Below are 8920 nucleotides of genomic sequence, written 5' to 3'. Positions count from 1 at the left end.
TTTTTTTTTTTGGTCAAGACAAATTTTTTGGAGCAGTTTTAAGTGCACAGCAAAATTTAGGGGAAGGGACAGAGTTTGTCGTATTCAAACATTTATCCTTTCACTCACTGACTCAAGTGTGTATATGTGGTTCCTGTTATGTGTTAGGTGATGTTTAGGGTCTTGGCGTGCACTGAGGACCAAGATTTATGTTGGTTTCCTGCAAAAGTCTAGTTGAGATGGACCAGCAGACGGGCCGTTGCCATGGCACTGGGTAGGCGCTGGGATTGGCAGCAAGTGAGGACCACAGAACAAGGCCGGGATCTGAGGAAGCGTGTGTGAGTTTGGCTTTGGTTTCTTCCTTAGGCAATAGGGAGGTCTGGGAAGATTTGAATCAGGAGAAATACACAAGCCAGTTGCCATTTTAGAAACCGTCTCAGGGAAGTGTGGGTGGAGAAAGGCAAGACTGGACTTGGGAGGAAAGGGGAGGAGCTGGTGGACCAATGAGGGTCTTAACTAAGGTCGTGAAGTGGGGAAGGAAGGAGACATGGATTCAGGGATGTTAAGAAGGAAAAGTCTCGCAGACACTGGAGACAGACTGAGCTCGATTCCTGGCTCTGTCTAGGTAAAAGGTGATGCCCCGGACCAAGGTAGCATAACCAGGAGGAGGAGGTGATTCGGGGAAATGGTGGTGAGTTGCATAGACATTTCTGCAGAAGGAGTGTCTTGGTTTGGGTTTCCTGAGATGCAGAATGTGAGCCCAGAACGTGACTGAAGGTGGAGAGCTGAGAGAGTAGAGAGGGGGAAGGCAACTGGACGAGAAGGAAGCGGACAGAGACGTGTGCCTCCGGCCTGCGGTTCCCTTCCTCATCAGCGGCAGGGCTACAGGCTCCCACTTTCTCTGCGGAGCTGCGGGGCCTGTGGAGCTGCTGGGCCTGGCACCGTGGCCAGGACAACCTCTTGGCTGGACTTGCCCCGTCTGTGAACCAGGGAGATTCAGACAGAGCCCGTCAGGTCAGCACAGCTGGCATGTGTGGTGTTTACACAGATCAGGGGAGGGACTGGCGGTGCACCTGTGTGCGGCGCTCCTGAGAGTAAGAACAGCCACTTTCACTGACAGCTCACGGCCCCGGGCCAGCCCATGTGCCCTGCGTGACTACTGAGCATGGAGAGCTCTGCAGCAGAGATGGACTCGACTGCATTTCAACGATATTTATGACATAACCACCATGTGCTGAGCGCCGCAGGAGGGAAGAAGGCGCCCTGCTCCTGGGGGCTGGCGGCTCCTGTGGGTGAACCTCTCTCTTGTTTGCCAGCCACCTCCTCTGAGAAGTCCTCCCTGACCTTACCTTGTCCAAAAGTGCCTGGTACTTCTGGGCTGCCCCTTTTACAGCCTCCTTCCTGTCGTGTTCTTGGCGTGCTGGCTGCTTCCCCCGACATCAGTGGGGTCTGAGGGAGGGGCCGCATGGAGACCCCCATCATCTCTCCTCCCAGGAGAGTCTGCTGTCGGTATAGATGACCAGTCGCTGGAGGAAATGAATGAAATGAGTGCTGCCATGGACTGAATGGTGTCCCCCAGTTGCCCATGTTGAAGCCCTGTGTTGGGAGGTGGGGCCTTTAAGGAGGTAATTAAGGCTGAAAGAAGTCACAAGGCCCCATCCCTGTAGGACGGGTAGTCTTATAAGCAGAGGAAGAGATTCATTGCTCTCTTTGCCATACGAGCACACGGTGAGAAGGCTGCCTCCAGAACCACAAGACAGGAGCTTCTGCCCTTCAAGCTCAGCCTGTGTGTTTCGTTACAGCAGCCATCCCGACTAACACACGTGTCTGCACCTCGGTTAACTCTCCGTCTCCTAGGACCTCAGAACTCCCGGGACTCCACTCCTGAGAGCTCCCCAAACTCTTGACACCCCAGCGATGGCCCTTCTCTAAATGCCACAGCCCACGTTTGTGAAAGGATTTCAATCTGAAATGGAACCAGAAGATATAAAATGGAAAATCTTATGCATGTGCCCTCAGAAAAATAAAACTTCAGGACTAGAAACAGAATTTCTGTAAATGCTTGGTTCACAGAAAAGTGATAATATTACAGTTTTCTTAAATGAGAGGGCCTTGGTCATAGGTTGCCTCATATCAGCCTTGGAAGATTTGCTTACGGTTCCAGAGGTGAGAAAAAGAAATGACCTGGGTTAGGCTCATCTGAGCTTTGTTTGCCTGCCTGGGCTGGTTTTGTCTGCTCAGGGAACTTTCAGGCCTGGTCTTTGTACTTTTTTAAACTGATTTTTAATTTAATAGACTAACTGGACTCTCCCTTCTTTACATTTCCTGGCCATAAATATAGCCTACTCCACACCTTTTACTGACTCACTTATGGCTTCTACAGTTTGTGTGCCCTGATGCAATTACTGCTGTTCCTGAATAAACTCATCTTTTCGGCAATTTTGCGCTCGCCTCAGTTTACCTCTTCACGTGGTCCACGGTAGCTATTTCCACTCCGCTCTGCTGTGTCTGAAAACAGACTCAAGGCCTTGTTTATAGTTTGGGGCCACGTCAGGAGGGCATGCATCCCTCACTGCTTTCCAGAGGGCGGAGATCATTAACACTCTTTGCCTGAGAAAGCTCGGGTCAGGGTCTTTTCAGGGAGAAACTTCAGATTTAAGCACATTTGTATGGGGTAAAAGAAAAAGAAAATCTACGTGCGTGCACATCCACATATGGAAACACAGGGGAAAGCCCGGAGACTAACAGAAAGTCACCGAGTGGAAGCAGTATTTGCTTCTGAGAAGGGGCAGGGGTTTGGAGGGACAGGCTGGGGAGAGACCCTCCGTGTTCCCACGGCAGGTCTGCATCCTGATTATTCGGTTAGTGGAGCTCACATGGTGGTCAGGGGTGGCACATGCCCCGGAACTCCCTGCACTTGCTCCTGTTCTCTCCCTGGTGCCTGACCTTGGCCGCAGCTGGCTGGGTCCTGTACTCGTCTGCTGGTCTCCAGGGCACGTCTGCCTCACGGGCCGCGTGGCCAGCCGCTTCCCAGAGGCAGGAGTTGTTTGCATCAGGTGTTGATCACACCTCCCTCCCGAATCAGGGCTCAGGTGCCGCTGGGTGCAGATGACCTCAGGTGTCCCAGGCCACCTGCCACCCTCACGTTCCCATCCAGCAAAAGAAGGCGGTGAATTCTATGGGGTTTTTTAGTGGCCAGTTTCCAAACGAGGCAGCCCATCAGAATCACCAGGGACACCTTCACGAAAAGCTCCTGCTTGAAAATTGCCTGCAGTGAAACTCTAGAATCTGTCTTTTATTTTGGGCTGTGCTGCACAGCTTTGAAGGATCATAATTCCCTGACCAGGGGCGGAACACTTGCCTTGGCAATGAAAGCACCGAGTCCTAACCACTGGACGCCAAGGAATTCCCTGGAATCTGCCTTTTCAACATGAAAAAGACTCAGGCGACGCCGTGGCTCTGTGCACAGAAGGAAGAGCTTCCTGCAGGTCTCATGGCCTCCAGAGTTCCCGCCGGGCTGGCAGCGTGAAGGCAGCATTCGCTCTAAAGTTGTGGACTCACCAGGCCTCCAGTTTGGCTACTGGACAGGTGAGGGCCCTGTGCAGGCATCAGGTGGGAGGGGGGTCGCCTGGCCCCCCCCCACACACCCCGCCCCCACCCAGGATCCACCTGCGGACGTCACCATCCAGCTTCCTTGCAAAGTACACAGAACTAAAGCAGGTTTTATTTTTTAACAGCATCGACAGTGAATGTGTCAGAAAGGTAATGGAACAGCTGTCTTAGCAGGAGAAAAGGGGGTGCACTGCCCCCCAGCACCCCATCCCCACACACCTGCCTTCCCATTTATCGAGCCCATGGAAGGCCAGGGTGGGTATTAACCCTGGGTGCTGGGTCCTGTGTAAATCATTACATGCCCGCAGTCAGTGCCCTGGCTCCGAGCCAAACTTTTTTTTTCCCTCCTTATTTAACAAATATCACAATATCTGCCTGTGCCAGATGTTATGCCTGAGCATAAGGAACACCTTGCTGGTCCTGACAGCCCTCATATTATGTGTTGCTCATCCGTAGACAGAGATGGAAAAACGACCAAATTCTTGTTATTTGAACATATATGTCCAGATTCCTCGTGCACCACCTGCTTGTTACCCAGGAACTTTCTCATCACGGGAAACTGCTTGTATTTTCTCCAGACAGATGCAGCTGTGTGCTCACTGCCATTCTAGAAAACCAAGAGGCCTCTACAACAGGGGCCCAACAGGAGTCCTCAGCAAGTCCCTTCCTGGGCCTTGGTTTCTTGCTTATTAAGAATGAGTTTATAAAATAGAAAACAAATTTATGGTTACCAAAGAGGAAGGAGGGAAGAATAAATTAAGAGTTTGAAATTAACATATAGAAACTACTATATATAATAGATAACCAACAAGGACCTACTGTACAGTACAAGGAACTATACTTAATATTATATAATAAGCTATGAGAATGTAAAAAATGATTATGCTGTTGCTGTTGCTGCTGCTGCTAAGTTGCTTCAGTTGTGTCCGATTCTGTGCAACCCCAGAGATGGCAGCCCATCAGGCTCCCCCATCCCTGGGATTCTCCAGGCAAGAACACTGCAGTGGGTTGCCATTTCCTTCTCCAATGCATGAAAGTGAAAAATGAAAGTGAAGTCGCTCAGTCGTGTCCGACTCCTACCGACCCCATGGACTGCAGCCTACCAGGCTGCTCCATCCATGGGATTTTCCAGGCAAGAGTACTGGAGTGGGGTGCCATTGCCTTCTCCAAAAAATAATTATATATAATTACATATGTAAATATAATTGAATCACTTTACTGTTCACCTGGAACTACCACAACACTGTCAATCAACTATATTTCAATAAACATTTTGAAATAAATAAAGAATTTATTTAGGATAATAAAAGAATGGGTTTATAAGATAAACAAGGCCCTTCTGTATAGGACAGAAAACTATGTTCAATATCTTATAATAACCTATAATGGAAAAGAATCTGAAAAAGAATATATACATACATATGCATATGGGGCTTCCCAGGTGGCACAGTGGTAAAGAATCCACCTGCTAATATAGCCCCAGGAGAGCTCATTTCCATCCCTAGGTCGGGAAGATCCCCTGGAGGAGGAAATAGCCACCAACTCCAGTACTCTTGCCTGGAGAACCCCACAGACAGAGGAGCCTGGCGGGCCACAGTCCATGGGGTCACCGAGTTGGACACGACTGAGTGAGCACACACAGTGCACCCACACACAAGCATTTAAAACGGAATCACTGCTGTTTTAGGGAAATGAAAACAGAGTCTTGTTCGGGCTTCAGAAGCAGGAGAGCAGGCCTCTGACTGATGTCTGGTCTGCCTGGACTACATGCCTGCTCGCAAACACAGCAGTTGTCATCAGCAAGTCAAGAAGCACGTTCCCTAAGAGAGGGAGTGGGTCTTGGAATTTTCTCAAGCCCCTGGAGATCTGTCCACCCTGCAGGGTCCAGAAAAAAACTCACAAGATGAAACAAACAGCTTTGTAAAGGTTAAAGTTAAGCCAGAGCTCCATTTTTGTGGGCAAACTGATGATAGTATCAGTTGGAGGCCTGGGATTATAATTGGGAGCACCCAAAACTGCCTTCTGAAGTCTCGCCCTTGGGGTGGATGCACCACGGCATTCTGAGTCCACTGAGGTTTTCCTCCAGGCAGCCCTGATGTTTCCTCTCCCCCCTCAGAGCTTGTGTTTCCAGAAAAGCTCGATGGGCTGGTTGGACCTGGCATCCCCCTGCCACCCCCCCATTCCTGACCAGGGGGATGTTCGGAAATTTCTGGGGAAATTTCTGGTGTTTTTCCTAACCAAGGTGAGGTGGCCATGGCATCTGGTACATGGAGGCTGAGAGGATGGCTAAGCATCTGGGTATCATTCGGCCCAGGAAACAGCCCTCTGGACCAAGGACTGTCCTCCCAAAAGTCCTGCGGTGCCGAGGCTGAGAACCTAGGTGAGAGATGGTCAGACCTTTCTGCCCTACTGCTTATCATCCTGATCCTGTTGTTGCTATGACCACAACACCTGCTGTGGGCCTGGGTTCCAGGAACGAGTATTTATCATGAAATCAGTGGGAAAAACTGGTATGCTGTGGGCTTGATCTTATCAAAGATAATTGGCAGGAGACTGGACCACGCTCGGGTTACTCATCAGGCAACAACTGCAGAGCCTCTAGTCCTGGGCGGGGCCGTGCGGTGATCCAGCCCTGCAGTCTGACACCCGCGAGTGGTGAGCAGGGGTGACAGGGGGGTGGGGGGGTGGAAATCAGGGTCTGCGCAGGACTGAGCGAGATACGGGCCGGGGATGCCCTGCTCTGCTCCGAAGTTCTGAGTCATCACCAGTTTCACAAGCAATCCCAGGGGGAGGCACTCCAGGGCAGGCGCAAGAAGCTTTCTGTTAAGAATAAATGTGCCCTAAATTGCTCTTAAATAGCCAACACCATTTTGAGTTGTTGGAGGTTTCAGTTTCCCAGTGCACTTGGATCTAAATATCACCGGTCCCTTATGGGGTGCTCCGTTCCTCCCACAGGGTGACTGCTTGTCTGCTGTGTGTCTGGGACCCTCTTGCTCTGGGATCAGCCATGGTAGATGTGCTGGTCTCTCCAAAGGCACCATCACCCTGTCCCTTCACACGTGGGCCTAGGTCAGCTTGCCACCTTAGAGAGCTAGTGTGAGACTTGGGGCTGGAACTCTGGAGACTGTGACTCTAGGAAGATGGGGGACCTTCTCAGACTCCCATGAATGAGGCCTCTCACACCCCCAAGTCCAGGCTTGCAAAGGAGCTGAGGCTGGGGTCGTGGGTTACAGCCCAGCTGGGGACACCCCTGCAGGGCCCGCTGTTTGGACAGGTGCTGACTCTGTCTCTCTGATTCGACTCAGACAATTCAAGGACTGCTGGGTCCTTGATGCTAGAACTTTTACTTCAGTGGATGAGGGGGAGATGGACAAGAAATACAAACAGTACACACACGTGTGTGAGTGTTTGTATGAACCAATCAGCTCATGAGGAAAAGGAGGCAGCAGAAAGGATGAAGGGGGTAGTTCAGAGGGCGGGTGGGGGAAAGTGTCTGAGGAGGGAGCCTGAGGCCTGCACAGGATGAGGCAGCAGCTCTGTGCGTGCCTGGGGGCAAGAGTCCTCTCCTCACTAGTTCCCAGTGAGGTTTGCACTCCCCCCGGGGTGGGGGGGGGTACACACAGGTGCACACACATGCCTGCATGTGCACACACACACACACACACCACACAGACATGCACCACACATTTTACAAGAGGTAGAAATAAAATTTTCCAGACTGTTATCCCTTGACTCTTTCTGGTACAATTCAGCCAATGTTTTCTGAGCTCCTGCGGTGTGCCTAAGAGTTGGTCACTGAACAAAAGCGTCTCAGGAGCAGGAAAGCGGTTTCAGAAACAGCTCTGCTACTTCTCTGCCTTCAGGTGAAGGACTTGCCAGCAGACCTCAGGTTTGCTGATGGCTTAAAAGGCCACATCAAGGTCAAATAAACTAAGTGATTTAGAAAACTTTGTTTAGCAAAAAAAACAAAAACAAAAAAACAACAGAAGCCAAATCCAGAAAACACATCTTACGGATTTTATGCAGGCAGGTTGAAAAGCAAAATGATCACATAGTTTGAAATTTTCTTTTTAAAGAAGGTAAAAAGAGCAGTAACCTAGAAACTCTCAAGACAGGTTATTTAGTGAAGAAATCTGCCTTGTGCTCTGGAATCATGTATGTTTGCTTATGTATATGGTCCTCAGATCAGAGAAACAAGTCAACCTGACATCACTTTCCAGAGTTAATAATGGCATTTTTCTTACATTAAATGAACGATTCCTCTTTCCTCAATGGCCAAGAGTTGCACTCTCCCCTTCAGCTCCCTGAGAGGTGACGCTGGCCTGTCCGAAGTGGCAGAAGGACCCACTCCTTCCTCCTCTCTGAAAGGAGGTGGGGTCCCCTCTCCCTTCAGGAAAATCTGCATTATTTTACTAGAGATGCAGCCTCATCAAGACCAGTGTGGCAAATTTGAGATGATGATTTTTACAATCTGAGAATCTCAAAGATCATGAACAGCTGTCACTGCATGTGAATCACAGGAAAAGTACTGTCGGAAACGTTTCATCAGCGACACTTCACTTTTCTCTGAGTTAAAAAACAATTTTAGTCACAGTATTTTACAACTGCCCATTGACCAGCCAGAACTGCTTCTTCCTGGTTCAGGCAATGTTCTCAACGACCTTAACACTTTCAGGTGATAAATCATGAGACCAAAGGGCAGAGAGGAAAGTTACACACTTGCAGGACAGAGTTCTGCAGACCTGACGGCATGTGCCACAAGTTACCTGCCCAGAAGCAAACAGGGATCACTGAACAGCTTCTGACGGAGGTCGAATGCTCACATTCTAAATTCCTTCAAAGAAAGTCTGTATGTACGAAGTGCAGACCCAGAGTCTGTTTCTTTCATGGAAGAATAATCTGCATGAAACCATTGCTTGTTGGAACTGAGGAAGGGAGGAAGACAAAATCTGAAAACATAGAGTCATTTCCTTCGGTTTGTATAAATGCTAAAAACAGATTCTGAGTTAGTTGAAGAGTTTTTAACATTCCTTCTTTCCTTTCTGTGGCTATCCAGGTGAGACTGTTTTGCCTCATTAAGAGTCACTGAAGCAAAGCACAGAAATAGTTTAGATGTTATACACAGTACTGCCTGCAGGTGGCAGCGTCACCACCCTGGTTTGGTGGTAACAAGCGAATGGCAAACTAACTTCAGGAGACATGTCCTCTCAGCATGGTCACAGGCCTCTCCTATGGGGTAATCATGTTACGCATGTAATTTCTGTTATTAAGGAAGGACAGAAAGACCAAACAGAACAGCGATTGTCTGTGTTCAGTGCCTGTAAGCGCA

This window comes from Bos grunniens, chromosome 27 (genome assembly GCF_055505025.1).
Source record: "Bos grunniens cultivar Pamir isolate PY7600 chromosome 27, Bosgru_T2T1.0, whole genome shotgun sequence".
Lineage (NCBI taxonomy): Eukaryota > Metazoa > Chordata > Mammalia > Artiodactyla > Bovidae > Bos > Bos grunniens.
The sequence above is the reverse complement of the archived record's forward strand: the minus strand, read 5'-3'. Positions refer to the sequence as shown.